The sequence below is a fragment of the Podarcis gaigeae genome, assembly GCF_964106915.1.
Source record: "Podarcis gaigeae genome assembly, chromosome: 3".
Lineage (NCBI taxonomy): Eukaryota > Metazoa > Chordata > Lepidosauria > Squamata > Lacertidae > Podarcis > Podarcis gaigeae.
The window spans coordinates 27,300,476-27,326,914 of NC_139680.1; the positions used below are offsets into that span (position 1 = coordinate 27,300,476).

Here is a 26,439-nt window from a genome sequence, read left to right on the forward strand (position 1 = left end):
CTAGATGACCCTCATGGTCCCCCTTCCAACTCTACAAGTCTGTGATTCTGGGGAAACCTGCCCTCCTTCAGATTTCACACTTATCTGAATTTTGCACTTTAGTTCTCCAGTCATGTGGGGGGGGGGGAATTCATATACTGCTGTTAAGTGCGCATAAAAATGCAAACATTAGGGGAATTTGCTGTGCAAAATAATGTGTACAGTGGTACCTCGGGTTACATACGCTTCAAGTTACATACGCTTCAGGTTACAGACTCCGCTAACCCAGAAATAGTACCTCGGGTTAAGAACTTTGCTTCAGGATGAGAACAGAAATCATGCAGTGGCGGCGTGGCAGCAGTGGGAGGCCCCATTAGCTAAAGTGATGCTTCAGGTTAAGAACAGTTTCAGGTTAAGAATGGAACTAATTAAGTACGTAACCAGAGGTACCACTGTATACTGGTAAAGGTAAGGTAAGGTATTATCAGGAATTGAATGTTTGTTGGGTATATCTGGAGAAATTTGCACTGAAATGCTGGTGGATTTTTATGAGAACTTTAAAAAAACATTGCAAACTGATATGGAAATGATGTGGAAGTGTGAGGAACTGAACTTAAGAAGAGAAGGTATGGCCTGGACAAAGAGGGCCATAGGTCCCCCATTTACTGTTTCAGAGGCATCCTGTTGCCACTATCTTTGGAAACAATCCTGGATTAGATAAGACTTTTTTCTTATTCAGCACGGTTATCCTTATATCTGTACCCCTCCAGCTGCTGTTGGACTCCCAACCAGCATGGCCAATGATCATGGGAACAGTTAAGTATGAAGACTAAGGGAAAACATCAACTACCATCACCACTATAAAAACACTGCCAGCACTTTCCCACGAAGCACCTCACCAATGAAAGTTTATATATTTTCACACACACACACACACCTTATCTGAAAAACCCACCCAGCTAAATGCCATCACTTCCACAGTCTGGGAATGAGGCCATCAAAGTTGGAGGCATTTTTGACTCAGCACTACAGTGGTACCCCTAGTTACAAACTTAATTCGTTCCAGAGGTCCATTCTTAAAACTGAAACTGTTCTTAACTAGAGGCGTGTTTTCGCTAATGGGGCCTCTTGCTGCCGCTGCACCGCCAGCACGCGATTTCCATTCTCATCCTGGGACAAAGTTCTCAACTCGAGGTAACTCTTCCAGGTTAGCGGAGTTTGTAACCTGAAGCATTTGTAACCTGAGGTACCACTGTAATTGAAGTTGTCACCCTATGGGCAAGTCACTCAGGGCGGCTTACTCAAGCCTATGTGTCTTATCCACATATATCAACCCGACCAGGTAAGCTGGGCTGAGGGAAGGTGACTTTCCTGAGAAGCCAATCCGTTCGGATTTGAGTCTGGGTTTCCTACTTCCCAACCCCAAAGTCAAGCCACGGCACACCCTTGCCAAAAATGCTTCTGGATTAGAGTCACCTCATGACTGAAAACTCTCGCCTGCCGCAGTATAAACGGAATAGCTGAGTTGTGGGGTCTGTTCATTCTCCCCTCTGTAAATTACTGCTCACATCACTATTGCACATGTGATAGTGAAGTGTTTGTTTTGCTTACTTGCTCAAAGAGCAGGTGAGGTGCTGTTTGAAGTTCATACCACAAATATATTCCATGCTTATCTTTAGTCAACATTTAGTAATGTGTTTTCAGCGGCAGTGAAACTCCCATTATCAACAGGAATTGTGTACCTAAATCTCTTTCTCCCCCCCCCCCCCGAACCCGGCTAATGTCATTAACTCCCAAGCTGATAAAGTGTTTTCAATTACAGCCCCCTTGTCGCAAGAAAAGACACATGCATATGAAAAATGTGTGTTTTGATTGTGAAACAGAGAATCCGAACATAACATTGCATTACACGGCTCATAATAAAACTGAGGATGAAGGATGTGAATACTAGAATGAGGACAATGTAAAAGACTAGTGTTCATTATTGCAGCATCTGCTGGTGCGGCTATAAATAAAGGCCTCTCTCCATTTCCCTATTATGAACCGCTAATTTCATGAATTTATAACATGAGCGAGAAAACTCATTCATGGCCGAGGCCCGGAATATGTTGTCTAAACTGTGGAACAAGGGGGGGGGGGTGGAGAGGCAGCTGCACTGAAAGCTGGAAGCTAGCCAGAAGCCAACAAGACATTGCCGTTAGTTAATATATAATAATAATAATCCCAAGGCAATTTGTCGGTCTTCACTGGGGAAATTTGTTCCACAGGTTTGTGCAACAGTAAAACTTTACTGCATATCCAGCAGTAAACACATTGCCAGTTGACAGAACGTAATCTGTGCTAGGCAATATTGAATGTTAGTCATACACAAAAGGCAGTATGCAACTAAGTTTTACTCAGAGTAGGCGTATTTGAATTAATGGATCAGATTTAGTCAAGTTCATGAATTTCAATGGGTCTACTCTCCGCTGCCTTGTGAGATATCTCTGGCGAAAGAAAAAGCTAAGATGGTTGGACAACATCTTGTACTTTTTCTGGCAACTCCTGCAGCCAAGCTGGTGCCAGATGCATTGCTCTGCTTTCCTTTGGACCACATCAGTGAGGCCGAGATGGGGGTCTTGTTGCTGTTAACTTTAGTGCTGTTAACATGGCAGTTTGATTTCACCCCTGTAGGCACACTCCATTGCCCCTTGAGACAGACGGACTTTGGAAGAAAACAAGACATTATATTTATATACAACAGTATCCGAAGGCTATTGATTGCGAAAAATTGGAAAAGTGGTATTATACCGACAAAAACAGAGTGGCTTGCCAAATTATTGGAGTATTACAATATATCCAAAACAATGGGAGAAATTGGAAGGATCTCAAAAGAGAAGATAGACAGGGACTGGAAAGTGTTTAAAGGATACTTGCCAAACCATATTGAAAAATCAGAACTCCTACTAGAATAAACAAGTTCCGTTTTTAATACTGAAATACTAAATAAGATGGATAACAATGTGTAATAGAAAAAGAAGCAGAAAATTTGGTTAAAGGTGTGTGAAAGAAAGTAATAGATGTGGAAAGAAATTGCAATTGAGTAGATTGGAAGTCTAACACAAAGGTGGGGCGAGGGGTGGTGATGGGAAAAGGAAGTATCTGTGGAAATGAGTGTGGGTATGTATGAACATTTTTAAGGATTGTATGAAATGTATGTTTGTATATTCATAACATATGTGTATCAATGCTGAAAGAATTAGAGAGAGAGAGAGAGAGAGAGAGAGAGAGAGAGAGAGAGAGAGAGAGACGGACTTTGAGCAAACTATAACTGAGTACCACCCAGAGTCAGAAGGCAGCTTAAAATGTGCTGATAAGTTTATTAAGCCAGGGAGGAGAAGTATGTACATCTGAGGGCCACAAAACAGCGGTGAGTCGGGCCAAAGACAAATGTGAACAGACCCACAAATGTGGATGCTGCATTTGTACAGTAGGCTAGTTTGCACACGCCCTCACACACCCCTCTCTGCCCTTGGTCTAGATGGGCAAGAGGCTTTATCAGAGTTTGAGGCAGAGCCGTAGCTAGTGGGGGGGGTGTCTAGCCAGGGTTTCTGCCCCGGGTGAAGCATCCAGAGGGTGCCATGGAGGTTCCCAGCATATCTGGGCTTCAGCCAGAGAGAAAGATGAAAAAGTGAATGGCAGCCATGACCTCCGTCCTTCCCCGATGAAGCTGAAGAAGATTCATTTACAACACAATGCAGGTAGAGGGAGAGTTGGAAAATCTGGAGAGGCTGTGTGAAGCGGAAGATTGGGTCCCTTGTGGGTTTGCTACTGTGTGAGAAAGAAATTCTGGAGGCATGGAGGGAGTGGTGGGAAGCTGAAGAAGAGAATCAGTTGAACTAGATGATCCTTGAGGTCCCTTCCATCTCTACAGTTCTATATTCCCTTCAGAACTTTGAATGTGCTTAAATAGCTGCGGTTGATCCATTTTACAGACTATGCATGATCTACACACAAGGAAGTAAGGGGTGTGTGAGCATTTCTCCTGCCAGAAGCAGTTCCCTGGCAAGCTCCGGTCAGCCCAGCTGCATTAGGATTGTAATGGGAAGGCTACTTTAGACTTGCAAAAAGCATTTCTTCACCTTACATGGAACCTAAAATGACTACAAGGCTTGCCAATCGGAAGGTCGGCGGTTCAAATCCCCGTGACAGGGTGAGCTCCCATTGTTTGATCCCAGCTCCTGCCTACCTAGCAGTTTGAAAGCATGCAGCATAAGTAGATAAATAGGTACCGCTCCGGCGGGAAGGTAAACGGCGTTTCTGTGCGCCACTCTGGCTTTGCCAGAAGCGGCTTAGTCATGCTGGCCACATGATCAGGAAAAACTGTCTGAGGAAGCAGACAAATGCCGGCTCCCTCAGCCTTTAAAGTGAGATGAGTGTCTCAACCCCAGAGTCGTTCGTGACTGGACTTAATTGCCAGGGTCCCTTTACCTTTACCTTTAAAATGAGTAATCAAACAAAAGTAAAATGGAAAGGAATCTTGTTGAAGCTATGGAATGTTTCTATCCAGCCATGTTGCTATCATACCTTCCAACATTTATCCGGTGAAAATAGGAACGTCTTATATAATAATAATAATAATAATAATAATAATAATAATAATAATACCCTGCCCATCTGGCTGAGTTGTCCTAGCCACTCCGTTAGGCTTCCAACATATATTAAAACATAAGAAAACTATGCAGGGCTGCCTTAGGTGTCTTCTAAAGGCTGTATCTCCTTGGCTCAGGGATTGCATAACTCCATACCCTCCAATGAAAATAGGGACAACCTAAGGAAAAGCAGGACATTCCAGGGTCAAATTAGAAACTGGGAAACAGACTTGGAAGGTCTGTGCTATGCAGACCACTAAAACTAAGTTAACACCCCTTTAAACCCTCCAGGTATTGGTAGATTACATCTCGTACCATTATCATGACCAATGGCCGTGCTGCTGGGGCTGATGGGAGTTGAAGTCCAAAACATCTGGAGGGATGTAGGCTGCTTTCCAATGCTATACATGTCAGGGTACTGCATCAAGCAGCTACCATGTGGAGACTGTTTCCCACATGGTTTCCATAACATGTTGATAGTTGTATGAATTATACATGTGCCAGATTCCTGGTTTGATTTAGGGGCAAGGATATATCAAAGGTTCATCCTTAATATCAACATGCAAATCTTTGCCATGTATATAAGTCCAGAGCAGCGTGCAACAGCCATATATTTAACAAGAAGATGAAGACAATGTTTCTGTCTTATAAATTACAAACTTTAAATCCCTGGGAGGAGAAGGAGGAGGAGGAGGAGGAGGAGGAGGAGGAGGAGGAGGAGGAGGGGGAGAAGAAGAAGAAGAAGAAGAAGAAGAAGAAGAAGAAGAAGAAGAAGAAGAAGAAGAAGAAGCAGAAGAAGAAGGGCATTTAAAGAGAAAATGCTTGCTGTCAACTTAACTTCAGCCAAGACAGCGCAGATGCATTGCCATAATATGGATGGTTGCAGATCCATTTGATTTACAGCATGATGCAGCAATAAAACCAGTTGTAAATTTTGATGGTAACTAAAGGATAACTACAACTCTCACACACTCACATCATAATTAGCATGAACAGTGATTCTGGTCTACAAGGGTTGCTTTCACTTGCTTGTTCAAAATTAAAATAACAAGCCAAGCAGAAAATCCAAGTATACATGTTTAACGAAACCATGTTGCCACAAATTACATTTATGAAAAGTGTGTCTGTACTGGTCGGAAAACAAAGTGGTTGAAAACGGTGAGCTCTCATTCTCTGCAATATTCTAGACTTGTGCTCTGCAGTTCCATCCTACTTGAATGGGGCCACACAAGCAATAGCATGGTATATATGTAAGTCCACATATAACACACACATACCGGTAGTTTAAGTAGTGTGCTTCAGGCTGCAATCCTTACATGGGAGTAAGCCTTATTGAACACATTCAAACTGACTTCTGAGTACCCTTATGTATAGCATTGCCCTGTAAATGTAAAATTGCTGTTAGCAGGGCTGATAGTGAAAGGATCTACACTTGTGGTATAATAGAAATGTAAGCATTTGTACCCGGTCTCAGTAATGTGTGCATGTTTTGTTAGAGTCCTTCAAAGCATCTCCCCCCACCTTTCTTCCTTGCCATGAATAAAGGGGTAAATGATTAAATTTGCTTCACTGAATTGAACTTACACTGCTTCCTGCTGGGTGCTGGTTAGCATTTACGGAACACCAACTGGAGACCAGCTGCTCTTTTTCATTCTGCCCTTGCATATCATTAGATTTCAGCAGCTACATGAGGGACACAGAGGAAATTTGGGCTTGGAAGGCTCCCTTTGCTCAGTGTTTCCAAGAAACATAGTAAAGAAAGGGTACCCACTCAGAGAGAAGCAGCACGGGATGTCCTGTTCCTGCCTCGCCTCGCCCCAACCCAGCAAACAGGAACAAAATGGGAACATCCTTTTTACCAATAAAATGAAATAAAATCTGGGGCCATATTAGGCAGTTCAAAGCTTGCTTCTCCATTATCAGGCTCTTCGCATCGAGATAGTCAGAGAGTCCCAATTACAGAGGCCAGCAGAGAGAGCCCCTTGGCCTTCAGGAGATCTCATGAATGAGACTGCACTCATTTGTCCTTTGTGCAGTCTTGGACAGTTAATGCCTGCATTGTAGCCCTGCCTATTTACCATCCTTGTTTGCAGAGTGTCTAGGTTTAAGAGAGGGGCAATCATCCCTAATCTTACCTTGAATGCTAGGATGACATTGGAGCCTTTTGAGTGTCCCAGGAGCCTATTTTCCAAACCAACCGTCTGCAAGTGTCCCTATTTTCCAGGTCCCAGATTTACAGAAGCTGTACTGGTTTCTCATTTGATCCCGGAATGCTTTTCCTTAAAAAGGTAAAGGTACCCCTGACCGTTAGGTCCAGTCGCGGATGACTCTGAGGTTGCGGCGCTCATCTCACTTTATAGGCCGAGGGAGCCGGCGTACAGCTTCCGGGTCATGTGGCCAACATGACTAAGCTGCTTCTGGCAAACCAGAGCAGTACACGGAAACGCCGTTTACCTTCCTGCCGGTAAACGAACTATTTATCCACTTGCACTTTGACGTGCTTTCAAATTGCTAGGTTGGCAGGAGCAGGGACCGAACAACAGAAGCTCACCCCGTCGTGGGGATTCGAACCGCCGACCTTCTGATTGGCAAGCCCTAGGCTCTGTGGTTTAGACCGCAGCGCCACCCGCGTCCCTTTGCTTTTCCTTAGGATGTCCCTATTTTCCTTGGAGAAATGTTGGAGGGTATGGAGTTATGTGACTCCCGAGCCAAGGAGATAAGTAACTATACAACTTTTAGAAGACATTTGAAGGCAGCCCTGTAGAGGGAAGTTTTTTTAAATGTTTAATATTTTATTTATGTTTAATATTTTTATTATATATGTTGGAAGCTGCCCAAAGTGGCTGAGGCAACCCAGACTGATGGGTGGGATAAAGAGTAAAATTATTATTATTATTATTATAATTATGGAATAGGACATCCCTATTTTCATCAGAGAAATGTTGGAGAGTATGTGTTTACCTAGGTCTACCACTGGTAAATTAACTTGTAAGAGAATGTTGCTCTTCAAAGTGGCTTTCCATATTTGGTGCACTTGCTAGAGTGTTAGAGTCGGACTTGGAGACTGGGGTTCCAATCACCACTCAGCCACCTCACAGGGTTGTTGTGAGGATAAATGCAATGGTCAGGGCAGGGTGGGGGAACTATATATGACCCCTTGAGCTCCTTGGATGGCAGGTGAGAAACAAATGTAATAGACAAGACAAATAATGGTAGTGTCATGATGCTATTGGGCAGTTTGATGTGATCACAAAAGGTGAACAAGTTGGCAGGCAGAGGGTGGATGCTATTACATCTAGAAAAGCCCTAGCTTTGCCAGTTCAGGGACTGGAAAACGTGAGGCCTTGCAGATGTTGATCCAGTGGTCAGTGCTGATGGGAGCTGGTGTTGCACAGATCTCTTCACCATTTTCCTTCTCCCTAATCCTTCAGAGCATCCGTGAGGGATGTCTTTGCAGCTGTGTCCTGTCTTGTCCTGTGATTGCTCCCCCACCTCTGCCAGCATCTCTCTCCATGCTGTGCCTCTAAGACCACCGCTGCTCTTTGTAACTTGCTCGTAGGGACCTGGGCATTGATCTAGCCACAGAAGAAGAGTTTGGATTTGATATCCCGCTTTATCACTACCCGAAGGAGTCGCAAAGCGGCTAACAGTCTCCTTTCCCTTCCTCCCCCAGAACAAACACTCTGTGAGGTGACTGGGGCTGAGAGACTTCAAGGAAGTGTGACTGGCCCAAGGTCACCCAGCAGCTGCATGTAGAGGAGCGGAGGCGCGTACCTGGTTCACCAGATTACAAGTCTACCACTCTTAACCACTACACCACACTGGCGGTAGGAGAAACCTCATCTTGCACACAAAGTTTGGGGAAACTGGCTTTTTTTAACTTCCAAAGAAATCCTATGCAACGTGTTTTACACTAATCTTTATTTTCAGTGTGTGTTAACTTACTAACTTTGTATAAAGGATCATTTGTTTCTTGCAATAAAGATGGTGGACCTGGAAAAAAAAAAGGTGAACAAGTCAGAAAACAGAAGGTAAAAATATACGAGGGGGAAGGAGTCAAGGTAAAAAGCTGTATGCATAGCAAAGGCTCCCCCCCCCCCACCCAGACTGGTGGGTGTTTGTTTGTTTTTTGTTTGTGTGTGTGTGTGTGTGTGTGGATTGACAGAATCATTGTGTTTGTTGTGGACCATCCACACATCATTCTGCTTTATTAGTCATTAGTAGTTCCGGCTGGAAAAAAAAGCTCTGGTAATAATAATATTTTTTTTAATGCTACGTTGAATACAATCACCTGTCTCTATTTAACTGCTGAACTAGGAGAGAGTCATGGTAGCCAAGAGAGTAAAAAGCTGGCAGCTGAATTTGAAGCCAGAAAAATCTTGATGTACAGAAGACTCCAATTTTGGGGCCAGTTCTGCCTCTGAAAGTCAATAAGGAACGTTGAGTTCAGTATTATCTAGAGTGACTGACTTTCCAGGGTTTCATGCAGGGAACATCCCCAGTCCTCACTGGAGATGACAGATATTGAACCTGGAACCTTCTGTCTGCCAAGCAGTTGCTCTGTCTTTCCTCAGCTGTAGTAACTGTACGCATCATGCGATCCTACACATGTGTGGGCTAATGTTGTTTCCTGACCTCAAGCAGGGTACATTTCTGTTCGTGATTAACCGATGCACATGAAAAAGAAGAATGCCAAGGGTCGTTTTATATGCTCCTTGCCAAAGGAATTAATGGTCTAGCACATATTTGGAAAATGGGAACCTGGATCAAGGCTACGGGGAGGAAGAGGACAGGAACAAGTGCATGAAGGCGAAAGCCCTTCCAGCCCAGGATGCATGCCTTACAATGCTGCACTTATACACTAATGTTTGCGGTTTGTTTCTTTATCCCAGCTGCATCCTCAGAAATTCTCAGAGAGTTCAGCTATGGGGCACTCAGTCTGAAACAGCACAGATTCTGCCCCAGCCTGCTCTGCCAGGAATGGGCAATACATTGCCGAGGGGCTTACAGAATAGCATATTGTGAAAGGCATTTGCTACATCTTGCTCAGATCCCTGGAATTGGGTGGCGATTTTTTCCTCTGCAGTCTGACCCGTTGAAAGCTTTTCTTTTCTTTTTTCTTTTGCCTTTTCTCCTTGCTGATACACAGGGTGAAGTATAGGATTTCCTGCAAGCTGTTTCAAGGTAGCAGCTATTCCTTCTGCCTCAAGTATGTTTTATCTTTCTGACTCAGTATATTTTGTTATTATTTGAAGTGCAAAATGGGTGCTGTGGGCATGTTGGAACCCAACTTGACTGGTTGAGTTGTTAATTCTGTAGGCCACCCTGAGGAGCTGTAGTTTAGTGATGGATAGTAGGGGAGAGAGATGTTTCAACAGAGCGTCCTTGCAAAACTCTAATTCCCAGGATTCTTTGTAGGAAGCCATGCCAGTTGGTGTGAAACTGTTTGATTGACTTTAGGTAAAGGGACCCCTGACCATTAGGTCCAGTCGTGGCAGACTCTGGGGTTGCGGCGCTCATCTCACTTTATTGGCCGAGGGAGCCGGCGTACAGCTTCCGGGTCATGTGGCCAGCATGACTAAGCCGCTTCTGGCGAACCAGAGCAGTGCACGGAAATGCCGTTTACCTTCCCGCCAAAGCGGTACCTATTTGTCTACTTGCACTTTGACGTGCTTTCGAACTGCTAGGTTGGCAGGAGCAGGGACCGAGCAATGGGAGCTCACCCCGTCGCGGGGATTCAAACCACCAACCTTCTGATCGGCAAGCCCTAGGCTCTGTGGTTTAACCCACAGCGCCACCCGCGTCCCGCTCGATTGGCTTTGTCTGTGCTAAAATAAATATAATATAATATAATATAATATAATATAATATAATATAATATAATATAATATAATATAATATAATATAATATAATATAATATAATATAATATAATATAATATAATATAATATAATATAATATAATATAATATAATATAATATAATATAATATAATATAATATAATATAATATTGTCAGGGGTTCAGAAGGAGAGACACAGGAGGGGGAGCAAATGGAGAGTGAGGAGGAGGAGTACGAGGGGGGCGCAGGCAGTGACAGTGGCCAGAGTTATTCCACAAGCCTCTCTAGCGAATCGGAGGACTCACAGAAGGGAGCGCCGGTGGCCAGAGCAAGGGAGATTCCAAGGGAGAAACCTCAAGAGGGAGGGGCCAGCGGGGAGTCTATGAACAGCAGCTGGAGATCAGGGCCAGCGTCTCCACCAGAGCGCAGTGGGGAGGGGGAGTCCCAGGAGTCGGGACCAGTGTCCTCACCACCAGAGGGAGGAGAGGAGTCAGGTTTGGCAACACCCACATCAGGAAGCGGGGAAACGGTCAGAAGGAAAGTCACTGGCTGGGCGCGCGCGCCAAGTTCAAATGTACAGGAGCGCGGCACAGCGGGGAGCCCGGGAAGGGAGCCAGGTCCTAAAGCCCGCCGGAGGGAGGGGCAAGACTCAGGAGGCTCCGCGTCAGAGGAGTCCAGGAAGGAGGGAACCCCAGAGGGCAGAAGGACCCAACGCAGGAAAGAGCAGCGCAAGAGGTGGAGCCGGGCTAGAATCTTAAACTGGTGTGGGTGGAGCAGTGAGTCAGAGGGGACTTAGCCGGTCTAGCGTTAAGACGTGGGCCTGCGCGCCCAGAGCTTGGAAATGGAAACTAAACTTCAATAAAGACTTTTGTATATAATATCCACTGGGCGTTGGTCCTCTGTGAGCTGGGACCTAGCGGCAGTCCTGACAAATATAATATAATATAATATAATATAATATAATATAATATAATATAATATAATATAATATAATATAATATAATATAATATAATATAAAATAAAATAATATAATATAATATAATATAATATAATATAATAATATAATATAATATAATATAATATAATATAATATAATATAAATAATAATTTTATATGCTGCCCATCTGACTGGGTTACCCCAGCGACTCTGAGTGGCTTGCAAGAGATGAAAACACAACATCAAACATTATTTTACATCAAAAAGTTTTTCCTTAAAGTTCAACCAAAATAGAAGAGACCTTGGCTGTCCTCACAAACTAGTACAGATATGCAATACACTGCTGAGCACTCTAATTGTAGCCTGCCAATCATTTTACCATTGAACCCGCTACTTGTTCAATAAATGAGCAACACACAAGACACAACTAGCTTTTCCTGGTTCTTTCATAGCGTCTGGTGTGGCTGCACATGAAGCTCAAGGTGGGGCAGCAGACGCAAAGGCACCAGCACATCGCAGCAGCCAAGGCTGCACACTTTGTGTGAAGTCCTTGTGCAAAGTCACATGGTCTTGCACTTCGTTGGCAGACACCACTGTGCCCACCACCAGGCTGCCATGTCCTCTTCTGGGTTGAATTTCAGTTGGTTCAGTCTGCACTGCAACATAGGGTAGGATGGGGTGACAAAATATGGCACCCTTCCTTCGAGATCTAGTTTCAAGTTACCTTCATTTTCGTTATTGCTACTCTGGACCAAATGACTTTGTGGCTTGAACCCTCACACAACCCTGTCCTCATAACTCGTGTAAGCCTGTGTGCTGTGTCATACTATGTGTGCCACCTTGAGGTCATTGGAGGAAAGGTGGGGGTGTAAATGCTGCTGGCATCCATCTGTCTCAAGAGACAGTCGAGTGTTTCTCTGGGGGTGAATTCAAATCACTGTTTTAGCAGCACTGAAGTGACCTCCTCAGGGCACCAGGCCTGGGGTATATGGAGGTCCTGGGCTGCCCAGATGACGAGACCCCCCTCTCGGCCTCACTGACGTGGTCCAAAGAAAAGCAGAGCAATACGTTTGGCACCAGCTTGGCTTCAAGAGTTGCCAGAAGGACTCCACTCCAGATTTGTGCAAGGTTTACTCCTTAACCTTTTCTTCTCCCAAAGATATCCCACAAGGCAGCAGAGGTTTAGGATTAGAGTTTTCCTTTGGTTAGATGGGTTATCTTTCTAGGTTAATGAACCCCATCTACCCCTCAGTTCCCTCTACAGCACATGCAGAAACCACCTTCTTGACCGTTGAACCCACTATTGGTCTCATCAGCTCAATCCACCAGAGCCTGTCTTCGCATGCGGGGAAAGTGGCTGCCTCACTGAGGTTTTGAGACCCATCGGTTACCCTCACCTGGTTTAGCCGGCCAGTCAAAGCTGTTTCCTAGGGTGTGGCTGCTGTTGCATGCTGACAACTAGGAGCCGCAGGTGAGAGCAGAGTGCAGGTTGGGGACCAAAAGTAGACAAACTACTCCAGAAGGGGCATATTTTCCCCTCCCATAGCATCCCATAGGTAAAGGTAAAGGGACCCCATTAGGTTCAGTCACAGACGACTCTGGTTTTGCGGCACTCATCTTGCTTTATTGGTCAAGGGAGCTGGCGTACAGTTTCTGGGTCATGTGGCCAGCATGACTAAGCCGCTTCTGGCTAACCAGAGTAGAGCCCGAAAATTCCGTTTACCTTCCCGCCAAAGCAGTACCTATTTATCTACTTGCACTTTGGCGTGCTTTCGAACTGCTAGGTTACCAGGAGCAGGGACCGAGCAACGGGAGCTCACCCCGTCACGGGGATTCAAACCACAAACCTTCTGATCAGCAAGTCCTAGGCTTGGTGGTTTAACCCACAGCGCCACCCTTGTTCCATAGCATCCCATACACCCCAATAAATGTAATAAATTTTTAAAAAGAGAATGGTGGACATTGGACCCCTGGCCTCCCTGGTCCTAGTCTAACATGGTAACCAATGTGCAACACTGACTCTCATGAACTAATGACTAAGCATTTTAAATGACAGTTTTTAAAGTAAGGAAGGAATTTTCAGTTCTCTGAGGAATAGAGAGAATATATGGCAGCATGCCTTTCATGTGGTTCCCAATTCAGTATAGGCTGAGCTTTAGCATTCAGCTCGATGGTTAATAGTGTGCCTTATCTCTGTATTTCATCTGACACAGTCAGGGAATTTGTCCATACTTTTGGGAGTCCTCCCATTCCTGCTGAAAATGAAAACCTGCCTGTGCTGAACAGCAAATAATGGGTTTTCAAACTAGCAATGAAATGAATTGAAAAAGGAGATATTCTTGGGCAAGAGCAGTCTCCAGATATATGCAAATTCTCCCTTTCCATGCAGTGAATCCAAGTCAATCAAAATGTATACAGTCAGTAAAATATATTACAAATATGGTACATGAATACCAGAAACAGAGGCCAATATTTCTATCCTGGTCCTCCCAGGTAATATCCTATGGTTATCCCTCTTAAGAACAAAAATTAAGTTATAAATCCAGCATTTCTGTGGTATACACATATTGTAGCTGGGTCTGGGAAAGATAGGGTTTTTTTATACATCATTGCATGTGACATAGTTAGCACCCTGTTGTTGCTATAGAAATGTAAGGTGTCGGTGATGATGTCAGCAACCTGAAGTGCAACCCTATGCGTGCTTAATCCTGACTATGTGCAATAGGACTTATTCCCAGGTATGTATGTGTAGAGTACAGTAGTCTTTGATTGACATGGGTTTACAGCCAGTTTCTGGTCCCGCACCTGGTGTGTGTAAGGCAGGGGTGGGGACAACCTCCAGCCTAGGAGATAAATCCAGCCTTTGGTTGGTTCTCATCCCTCCTGCAGGTCCCCCAACCCCCTGGGCACTTTTGCTGGCTGCAGGTGGATGGGATTCTCTTCTTCCTCAACAGATTGCAGGTGCAGGGGGTGGGTGGGAATCTGATCTGGACCAGGGAACAGGTTATGTGAGGGAATTCAAGGGACTGTGGCATGCAAGGCTACTATTTTTTGCTCAGAATGGCCATTTTACACACCTGCTTTGCCACATTCATCCCATCCATTTGGGATGGGGGGAAATATGTGTGAATGGTGAAAAAGGCACCCCCAATTTACTTCTTTGTGTACTTAAAGGTAATGGTAAAGGGACCCCTTTTGGCCGACTCTGGGGTTGCGGCGCTCATCTCGCTTTATTGGCCGAGGGAGCCGGCATACAGCTTCCGGGTCATGTGGCCAGCAGGACTAAGCCGCTTCTGGCAAACCAGAGCAGCGCACGGAAACGCTGTTTACCTTCCCGCTGGAGCGGTACCTATTTATCTACTTGCACTTTTGACATGCTTTCAAACTGCTAGGTTGGCAGGAGGTGGACCGAGCAACGGGAGCTCACCCCGTCACGGGGAATCGAACCACTGACCTTCTGATTGGCAAGTCCTAGGCTCTGTGGTTTAACCCACAGCGCCACCTGCATCCCGACTCTTTGCGTACTTATACTACAGCAATTCATTGTCAAAACCAGTGTAGATACATTTGATTTCGTCAGATGTGTTCATAGAGTGTGGTGCATAGCTGTCAACTTACAGATTTGAAAATAAGGGACCAGCAGCCTTGAAAATAAGGGACCAGCAGCCAAAATAAGGGACCTGCAGCCTCACCTGTTCCAGGCACTCCAGTCTTCATGTCCTCCTGCAGTCTGGTCAAACTCATGCTGGTAGCTTTGAGAACACTGTCCAACCAACTTTGTAACCAGAGGTTCAACTGAATAGAATCTGAATCACATGCACCACAAGGCCTATGCAGCCTCAACTTAAGATGGCTCCTCAGCCTGGCTTTGCACTGCAAAGTTTGCAGTAGCACTACAACAAAATGGTGTCCAGTATTCAAAAAACCCCTCAGCTTGCATTAACTAGCCACACACACACACACAGCCTCCCCCCTACCACGAAATCGCCAGTCACCCACCATTTTAGTCAACCAGCTCCTTTCTTTCCCCCCCATAAGTCAATCGAAGGAGCCTCCAAAACAAATTCAAAAGCCCCCCCTCCCACGAGATCTCCTTTCCTTTTCCCCCACCATGTGCCCCCGCTCCAGACAGACCTTTTCGCTGACAAGGGTGAGTGGGCCATCGATGACGTATCCATCCAATTCTGATCCGAGCACTCAGCACAGGTATGTTCAACTTCTGAGCCCCTCTGAGCCAAAGGCAGAATGCCCAGCCAGCAGCCTAATGAAGCCTCAAGGAAAACCACCATCACCTCTCCGCTGGGAAGCGCTGAGCAAAGGCGAGTCCCCAGGCAACGCAGCCGATTTGATCAGCACAAGGCATGCAAGCTCCACCCCCCAGTTGTTCTTAGACTTCTTATTGGGTGAGCAACACAGCCAAGCAACACAGTTGGAGCCTCCCTCCTCCCTGGCCGGCAGGGAGGGAGGGAGAGGAGCTGCTTCCTTTGAAATTTAAGGGACATCCATCAATAAGGGACAGCAGCGGGACATGGCGCTGGAATAAGGGACTGTCCCTTCAAATAAGGGATGCTTGACAGCTATGGTGTGGTGTTACATTTACTCAGAAGTAAATTCTGCTGCCTTCAGCCGGGTTTGTTCTCCAGTGAGTGTGCTGCAGCCTTTGGCATTTTGGTACCTGTCTCTCTAGCAGCCCACTCCTTCAATATATGTTTACCTCTCTTTGCTGGACCTACCAGTTTCCTGGATCTGGTGAAGATAGCAGAGATTCTAAGTAGGGCAATTGCAGCAAATGAACCAATCAATTCTTTATAAGGATAGACTCATTTAAGGGCTGAACATGAGACAAGGACTTAAGGCTACCGGCAGTTTTAATGTGTGTTTTAGACAGGGCAATTTGAGGATCAGGAACCTATTACCAAATGTTTGGTAGTAATAGCCCTCTCTGTGAGCAGAGTTTTTCATCATGCAGAGCACAGTCTGAATCCAAACTCCTACCCAGAGTATATATATTTAACTAACTTTTAAAAAAAATATTTTTATTGATTTTTCCATGTATACTTCTTCTAACCATTTATCTTTAACAATTTTTCATATTTCCACCCTCCTCCCCTGGACTTCCCTCATACTCCCATTTTGTTTTATTTCCATATTATTCACCCTGCATATTGTTTCCCCAAATTTTTCCCAATACATATAGTCTGTGATTGTTTACTCCAACTCTGTCAATGAGTCCATTTCTTTATGTTGTCTCTTCATATATATTGCATATATTTAACTAACTTAAGCCCATGAAGCAGACTCAGGCTGCGACCCTGCGTTCACTTTCCAAGGAGCAAGCCCTTTTGAACTCCATGGGAGTTACTTTGGAACAGACCTGCATAGGATAGGATTGCACTAGAAATAAAATGTGTATGTTAAAAATGAAAGAGGTTTGCACAGAAACTTGGATCAGAGCAGATGGGGTGCAGTTCATCCTCCAATCAGATTTGCTAGAATTTCACGGCATTATCTGCCTCGCAGAATACAACCCAGCCTTAATGAGCACTTTCCCTTGTGCTTCTGCTTTGATTGACTTGCAGCTTCTTGTGCAGGGGGGGGGGGGGAGGAATGAAAAATTAGATTGGCTCTATGCTAACTTATAAAAAATCATTAGTAACCAGATCTTATAAGTAGGAACTGGGCTTGAGCCATGCTGATACAACACAATCAGTTTTTCTGTGCATAAAAGCTGCTGTAGCACAACAGAGTAAAAATGAAATTTCAGGCCTTACTAGGCTTGTCATGTTGCTGTGTTGTCATCACGCCTTGATAGAGCATCAGGGAAAATCCCCAGTTTTAACGAGTCACTGAATAGCCTATTGGCCCCAGCTCTTTTCAGGTTTAATGACAAGAGGAAGCAAGAGAAGAGGAGCTTTATGATCAGTTTCTTTCAGCTAAACAGTATTATTGTTTTTATGCATAGTTTTAGTGCAGCCATTAAGTACTTTGCATAGTTTGGATTTTTCACACATCTACAGATTTGTGCCCAAACCATTTAGGAGAATGACTAGGAATGAAGAAATCCGCTTTATTCTTCTTCTGAAGAAAAGGTTCGAAGGAGCTGCTTTTTGCATTCCTCAAACCTTGCCTGTCTGTCCTGTGACTTTATTTTCCTCAGATGTTTGTCTAAGAGACGAGACCCACTTGAATCATTTGGCAAGTTTTTGTCAAGCTTTAAAAATGGTCTGCTAATGAAGCATTTGGGCCTCTCAGTGGTCCACAACAGGCTTCTTACCTTACCCCACAAGTTAACTCACCATTGCTCATCCATTGCTCACAATTGCTCAGATCCCACAGAGCTTAATAAGACAAACAAGCTATACAGGTAGATGCATTCTTCCCCAGGTTAACTCTTTGTCTTTACAGCTAATCAGTAGACAGTCAACACAGCCTTCTCCCTTTCTTTCTCTGTACCAGTGTGATTAAGCTGTGGCCCTCAAGATGCCGACGGACTACAATGCCCATCAGCCTGCCCAATATCCATAGTAGCTGGGGCTGATGGGAGTTGGAGTCCAAGAGCATCCAGAGGGCTACAGATTTCCCACCATTACTCTATGTCAATATCACTTGCATGACCTTCTCGTTACCACTTCTATGCTGGTGGTTTTTATCTATTCTGTTTTTAATTGCTTATTGCTTGTATTTTTTTGTAAATATAGAAAATGTGGCTGATAAATTATACTGTTCACTACCCAGAGAATGATAGTTCTTGGAGGGTAAACAAATGTTTATAGCAACAGAAGACAAAATTAACTCATCATTTATGAACAATATGAGGAATGGAAAATCTGTACGCATTTTATGCAATATGGTGCAGTTTGATTTCCCACCCCCGTCGTATCAATCAACATTTTGATTCAACACAGCTACACAGACAGATGTGGTTTTCAAGATAGGAGATCCTTAAGAGACTTGACTTCAGAGCTATCTTGATGGTCACCTGTCTTTTCGTTCCAGTGGTATTGCCTTTGTGAGAACCAAGACATTGCAGGGGCAGCATAAGCATACAGCTACTATGTTATGTTACTATGTAGAATCTCTTTGCTTTGCACGATAATCAAAGAATCTTTTTGAGGTTTCATGGTCCTTTGAACATACAGCTTACGTGTTGCCTTTCCTGCTGTGTTATGAAATCCCAAATAAATTAAAAAAAAACCAACCCACATATATTACATCTCCATCCCACTTTTCTTCCATCACCAAACCCCAAGGTAGAATATATGTTCTTCCCAGGAGGTCTCCTATCCTGACATTGACTGGATGCAGACCTGCCTACTTTCAGCAAGATGGCTGACTTCAAATCATGCCCTGCACACACTCTCTCTCACACACAAACATGTGTGTGTGTGTGTGTGTGCGCGCGCCAAAAAGTGTCCATATGCCCATTAATAATCTTCCAAACACAGGCAAAGTAGAAATAGGCTAGTTGTACCATGAAGCAGTTCTGTTTTGGCTGTTCAAATGTTATTCTGCTTTTGCCCATTAGCAGATGATCTTTGGCAGCAGAAAGTGAACCAGAAGTGACTCATCAGGAGGTGAGAATAGCAGCAAACCTCTTCTAAAGTGGACTCAGAAAATACTTTGGGTTAGGCTGACTAGGAAATGCTCCCGAGGAGAGTCATCCTTTCTCATCCCCATCTCAGATGATGAGAACTGCAGTTTTATGTCTCCCAGTGCCGATTTGCAGCTGTGGGTGCCATGTGCAGATGGAGAATTGAGCATGCCAACGGGGCACGATGAATCCAGCCAGATCAGCTCATGCCACAGTGAGGATTCTTGATGGACTATGGATGTTCCTCCAATTAGACATTCAGTGGGGGCAGAAGAGATCAAGGTCCTCAGTGATTAATGACAGTGATATCAGGTCAGCATGTGCAAAGCCACTTTAGCTCATGGCAAGATGACTGGAAATCAGGATGGGCTGCCTGAAAACCATGGCAGCTGGAGTCTGGTTTCCACTCTCATCATGTGGTTTTTAAAACTTTACTGTGCTGCCACAGTTCCAAAGAACCAATATCAAGACTTGGACCGAGCAATCTCTCGAAAGCTGGGGAAAAGATCCAGAGCCCATTATGGATGAACTATCTCTTCCTAAAGACTCTGGGCTAATGCTGGCCAGAGCAGAATGCAGGCATAGCTTTATCCATCTTCTCCTTATTGGAACAGGCAACAGCCTTTAAATAATACCCACCATATTGAGAACAAAAAAGGCACTGATGGGTTAATTGGGAGGAGGCCGAGCAGCTTTCCTGGCTTGCAAGGTTAGTTTCAGTTTTCCGTTGCTTGTTTGCTTCTTTTGCAGTCAGTAATGACTGATCATCTTAAGTAAAGGAAGCTTTTCAGACCTTATATCAGTGACTATCTTCCTTGGCATAAGACAACTAACTTACTCTGTAGCCTCCAGAGGCAGATTGAGGGCTGTCTGAGTGGTGTGCATGCACTGAGTGCTGAGCTGTTGGGGGCACCGTCTCAAAGCCCAGTAAGAGAGCTGCTGGGGTTTGGGTGCCTCCTTACCTGCCTTTTGGCCTTGTAAGGGGGGGGGCATAATACCCAGATCTGCCACTGCAGTCCCCCTTTCCTGTGCTTAGCCTTCTCCTATGAATTATCCCTCCCATTGGTTTTCATGTAGGAGAAAGTAACTAGGTAAAGGTAAAGGGACCCATGACCATTAGGTCCAGTCGTGGCTGACTCTGGGGTTGCGGTGCTCATCTCACTTTATTGGCTGAGGGAGCCGGCATACAGTTTCCAGGTCATGTGGCCATCATGACTAAGCCGCTTCTGGTGAACCAGAGCAGCACACGCCGTTTACCTTCCCGCCGGAGCGGTACCTATTTATCTACTTGCACTTTGACGTGCTTTCAAACTGCTAGGTTGGCAGGAGCTGGGACCAAGCAATGGGAGCTCACCCCGTCGTGGGGATTCGAACCACCGGCCTTCTGATTGGCAAGTCCTAGGCTCTGTAGTTTAACCTACAGCGCCACCCGCGTCCCTAGAAAGTAACTACACTGACACAAAAACCCCTTTCTTTCTTTCTTTCTTGGGGACTTGTCAAAGGAACAGAAGGGCTTTGGATCCTGTCTTTCTACACCCTGACTCTCTTACACACATACCAGCCTGTTCCTTTTAATCCCCCGACTAAGCTGCCAACAGTAAAGGGACGATGGCAGCAGAGGTTGCCACTAGGGCAGCAGGATGTTGGCTTTCCCAGTTCAGGAAAGCTGGAGCATGGAACTAATGGTAGATGTTGCTTCAGCAATGAAACAATTCAGGCTGGGAAGTAATGCAGCAGGCATGGATCCATGCAGGTGCTTCCAGGGTCTTTCCCCTTCTCTTCACATGCAGCTAGCTGGGCACAGGAAGGTGGTGGCTCCTTCCTCCATCTTCTCTGCACCTATGGTTCCAGGGGATATGCAGGAGAGTCTGAGAGCCAGCCAGGAACCCAATCAGCTGGTGTGAGGAGCTCCAGTCCTGGGACATGTACTTCCAGGTCCTATGGCTCTTTGAGGCCATTGGCAGTGTGTAGATCTGTGGAGGTTCCAGCTCCCCATCTAATGAGACCTCAGGTTCAAGGTCTTAGCAGGGCTGGATCCTAACATCTGGCAGTCCCACGGTGTTGCACCTGTGTGGATCTCCGCAGCAGCATCTTAGCAAGAGGGAGACCACAAGCTTACTGAGCAGAGGTAGTGGCCTTCAGCATAAGACAACACTTCTTTAAAAGCTGTTACTTTTGCAGGAAGGCAGCCAACCTATCTCTCCCTAATAATGTATAGGGAATATATCAACATATCAGTTAGCTGCAGCAGTCAATGGCTTCTGTTGCAACAAAAAACAACTTTTTCTGATTTAGTGCAGGCTGATCTTAAAAAAAAAATACAAGACACATAAAAAATATGTTGTTACCGGCTAAGCACGCTATAACTTTTTACATGGTTTCCTTTGGCTTTGCAATTCAAATGATCAGCTGCTGTAAATCAAGGGCCCAGCCCTTTCAAAGTGTGCCTCTGCCTTTGCAAAAATGGCATGGCAAAGGTCCAGATTTATTATCTCATTTATTTCCATATACAATGAGCTCAGTTTGCAAGTAAATTTCTAAACTTCCAGCTGCATAAACTCTGTCTGTGCTTTCATAGTCACACTGGATTCCTTCCATCTCATGCATCACTCCCTGTAATAAATATCATCTGGGCCAAATCCTGTGCAGGAACGCAATCCAGGGCAAACTGTAGCCATTGGTGGGTTTCCATTAGTGCGCCTGGTACGATAACACAGGTGTAATGAGGGAATTAGTTGGCCGGTGGAACATTTATTATTGCTTTATGTGATGTGAAGGATGGAAAGCAATCAGCTTGAATTTTAAGAACTTAGGTTGCATATATGAGGCATGCTGAAAGCATAGGCGCCGACTCCATGGGGCCTGAGGGGGCCCGAGCCCCCTCAAAAATTCGTTTGGGGGGGCTCCGCCCCCCCAATAATTTAAGAAAATTATTACCGTAAAATAAGATCGGGCGGGCGGGCGGAGGGAAGGCAGAAGCTGCTGCTTTCCTGCATTCTGCCTCAGGGTCTTACTGCCCACCCGCTTCTGTTGCTGCGTTTGCTCAAACTCAACAAAGAGCAGGGAATCCCCTGCCCTCCTGGCAAGCAGAGGGTTAAGGAAAGGATCGAGTCCTTCCTTCTAATTCTTTCCTAGTCACACTGCTTGCAGGCTCCAGCCCACCACCTCCTGCAGGCTCCAGCCCACCACCTCCTCCTCTCCGTGCTCTAGGGACTCGCAGGTGGGAGAGAGAGGGCTGGCTTGGGGGGGGACTTTTGCCTTCCTTTCCTCCCCCCACCCCGTTAAACTCCTCCCCTGCATTCTTAGCCAGCTGCTTCTCCGCACACCCCTCTTGTGCTTCTTGTCCCTTCTGTGTTTTTCCTTCCCTCCCCATTTAAAACGTGGTGACAAAGCATGGATCCACATGGATCCTCAGGATTTTTGCAATGGGTCACCCCAAATTCACCATCAGATCACATAGCATGTTCATGGCTACATCTTGCACCAAAAAAATCACGCACCCACTGTTGCCTAATAATAATAATAATAATAATAATAATAATAATAATAATAATAATAATTTATTATTTATACCCCGCCCATCTGGCTGAGTTTTCCCCAGCCACTCTGGGCGGCTCCCAATCAGTGTTAAAAACCGTACAGCATTACATATTAAAAACTTCCCTGAACAGGGCTGCCTTAAGATGTCTTCTGAACGTCAGGTAATTCTTTATCTCTTTGACATCTGATGGGAGGGCGTTCCACAGGGCGGGCGCCACTACCGAGAAGGCCCTCTGTCTGGTTCCCTGTAGCCTCACTTCTCGCAATGAGGGAACCGCCAGAAGGCCCTCGGCGCTGGATCTCAGAGTCCGGGCTGAACGATGGGGGTGGAGACGCTCCTTCAGGTATACAGGACCGAGGCCGTTTAGGGCTTTAAAGGTCAGCACCAAAACTTTGAATCGTGCTCAGAAACGTACTGGGAGCCAATGCAGATCTCTCAGAACCGGTGTTATGTGGTCCCGGCGGCCACTCCCAGTCACCAGTCTCGCTGCCGCATTCTGGATTAATTGCAGTTTCCGGGTCACCTTCAAAGGTAGCCCCACGTAGAGCGCGTTGCAGTAGTCCAAGCGTGAGATAACTAGAGCATGCACCACTCTGGCGAGACAGTCCGCGGGGAGGTAGGGTCTTAGCCTGCGTACCAGGTGGAGCTGGTAGACAGCTGCCCTGGACAGAGAGTTAACCTGTGCCTCCATGGACAGCTGTGAGTCCAAAATGACTCCCAGGCTGCGCACCTGGTCCTTCAGGGGCACAGTTACCCCATTCAGGACCAGGGAATCCTCCACACCTGCCCGCCTCCTGTCCCCCAAAAACAGTACTTCTGTCTTGTCAGGATTCAACCTCAATCTGTTAGCCGCCATCCAACCTCCAACCGCCTCCAGGCACTCACACAGGACCTTCACCGCCTTCACTGGTTCTGATTTAAAGGAGAGGTAGAGCTGGGTGTCATCTGCATACTGATGAACACCCAGTCCAAACCCCCTGATGATCTCTCCCAGCGGCTTCATATAGATATTAAAAAGCATGGGGGCCTAGGGTCACAGTGGTGCAAAAACGTGGTTACAAAGCACGGATCCACATGGATCCTCGGGATTTTTGCATTGGGTCACCCCAAATTCACCATCAGATCACATAGCATGTCCATGGCTACATCTTGCACCAAAAAAATCACGCACCCACTGTTGCCTAGGGTCACAGTGGTGCAAAAACGTGGTTACAAAGCACGGATCCACATGGATCCTCAGGATTTTTGCATTGGGTCACCCCAAATTCACCATCAGATCACATAGCATGTCCATGGCTACATCTTGCACCAAAAAAATCACGCACCCACTGTTGCCTAGGGTCACAGTGGTGCAAAAACGTGGTTACAAAGCACGGGTCCACATGGATCCTCAGGATTTTTGCATTGGGCTACTCCAAACTCACTGTCAGATATTAAAAATCTTTATAAAATAGAGAATTAAATACATACAGAATGTTAAATTTTCAGTTTTGAAATATTAGTACTAGTTTAGTACTGTATTTCTATATTACTATAGTACTGTATTAGTTATTTTCAAATACTTAAATATTTTTAGGGTGTAAGACCCAATTAAAGCCCGTTATTTACATACAGTATTACAGTATTTACATACAGTATTAGGCATAGTGTATTAACTTTATTAACTGTATTAAAGCATTAACTTTAAGATATTATATTTATTTAATGAACCCTCAGCCTTATTCAAAGTAAGCTTAAATTAGCTATTTCACTTATTAATCAAAGTGCTGTTACTGTGCGACAGCAATATCATTCTTTTAATGATAGTTTAGGATTTATTTAAATATCATTTCAGTCTTTTCAGAGCTATATATTCACTGCTCTGTAATAGTCTATAAGCATAATTGTTACTGTAAATTAAATTAGCTTTTTACGAAAATACCGTGCGTGTTTTTGTTTTGTTTCTTTTTTCAAAGCCAAAAAGTGTTTCAGGCTTGTTGAGTTTCCCGGAGTGTGGAGTTATAGAGAGTCGAGTTTTCGGGGTTCTAATGTTGATCATATGACTCTAAAATACTTTTAAAAAACTTTAAAACTCACTAATTTTCATCTAAAATTTAGAAAACTTCCCGGGGCAGGACCCCGGTATGGGCCCCCCCAATATTTTTTATAAGTCAGCGCCCCTGGCTGAAAGAAAACAAAATACTTGAGAGTGAGGAAGAAGAGGAAGAGTTTGGATTTGATATCCCGCTTTATCACTACCTGAAGGAGTCTCAAAGCGGCTAACATTCTCCTTTCCCTTCCTCCCCCACAACAAACACTCTGTGAGGTGAGTGAGGCTGAGAGACTTCAAAGAAGTGTGACTAGCCCAAGGTCACCCAGCAGCTGCATGTGGAGGAGCGGAGACACAAACCCGGTTCACCAGATTACGAGACTACCGCTCTTAACCACTACACCACACTGGGAGACATGCAAAGATTGCAGTCAATTCACATCTTTATAGTTGTCATGTCATGATCTGAGGCTTAAGGGACGAGGCGTGAAGGATTCAGAAACATCCCATCTTAAAAACAGAGATATTTTATTTAAACTTGACCATGCCCACAAACAAATAGGCCACTAAGAAAAAACGACAGCATTCCAGAATCCATTGATTGTGACATTTCAGACTGCTGCTTACAAAATATCAGTACAGATTACCAAGCATTATGGTTCATGTACAATCCTGAAGAGGGGATAACTGCTCTCTTCTTTTTTTAGTGATGCCTCTGTATTGTAATGTCCACAGAAATACCCTTCAGTGACCAGGAAAGCCAGTGTGATGGAGTTATCAGAGTGTTTAACTAGGACCCAGGAGACCAGGGTTCAAATCCCTACTGGGTCATAAAGTTCGCTGGATGGCCTTCGGCCAGTCATTGCCTCTCAACCTAATCTATCTCAAATGATTGTTGTGGGACTTAAATGATGAGGGGGACAATCCTATACACACCCCATAGAGCTCCTTGGGGGAAAGGTGTCTATATAAATGCAATCAATCAATGGGGTATTTTACAATACTTTCAAGGCTACCGAAATTTAGTAAGGTAAAAAAAAACCATTGCATGCTGGCCTCTGAGTAAGCTGTCCTGATTGGGAAGCTTCGTTGGTCCAATTGAGAAAAAGCTGAAAAGGAGAGGATATGGATGGAGAAGATCCTGAGTGAGAAGCCTTTGCTGAACATCCCTGGTTCAGTTCAGCCTCAGGCATACTTCAAAGTGAAGAGTAGATGGGACAATGAAGTGGTCTTCAAGAACTGTGGAAAGGGAGTCAATGAGATGAAAAAAGACAAAAGATTTGTCTGTGACACACTGCGGTCTGAATTTCACAAAAAGTTCATGGAGAAATAAATCAAGTACTGTAATACTTTTCCTCCCCCCCCCCCCTTTTGAATGTGCTGTGTCACTGATGGACTGAGTGGAGCAAGCTTTTTCCTACCTTCTGAAAAATGTGGTTAAAATGAAAATCTGGCAACGAGTAGCAGTTCTCCAAGTCACAGCTACCTTCTTCACATAAAATGACCCTGCCTCTGGAATACTTCCTTGTTTACTTGTTTTAGCTTGGAGCATTAATTTCCCAGAAATATTTCGTTTTGTTGCTATGAAATTACTTGTACAGTGGTACCTCAGGTTAAGAACTTAATTCATTCTGGAGGTCTGTTCTTAACCTGAAACTGTTCTTAACCTGAAGCACCACTTTAGCTAGTGTGACCTCCTGCTGCCGCCGCGCTGCCACTGCACAATTTCTGTTCTCATCCTGAAGCAAACTTCTTAACCCGAGGTAATATTTCTGGGTTAGCGGAGTCTGTAACCTGAAGCGTATGTAACCCGAGGTACCACTGTAATGGCCTTTCTGTAAATGTTTTGAAAATGGTGTACAATAAATCCTTCTCTCTAAAAAGAAAAAA

At 44.9% G+C, this 26,439-nt stretch overlaps 1 long non-coding RNA gene across 1 annotated transcript; it reads right to left on the bottom strand.

Moving 5' to 3' along the window:
- Positions 1–7,881: 7,881 nt before the first annotated feature.
- LOC310840270 lies at positions 7,882–8,611 on the bottom strand. The gene is made up of 2 exons (XR_014561888.1): positions 8,420–8,611; positions 7,882–8,185 (listed from the first exon to the last, which is right to left on the bottom strand). It is a non-coding gene; the product is annotated as an uncharacterized lncRNA (long non-coding RNA).
- Positions 8,612–26,439: the final 17,828 nt, after the last annotated feature.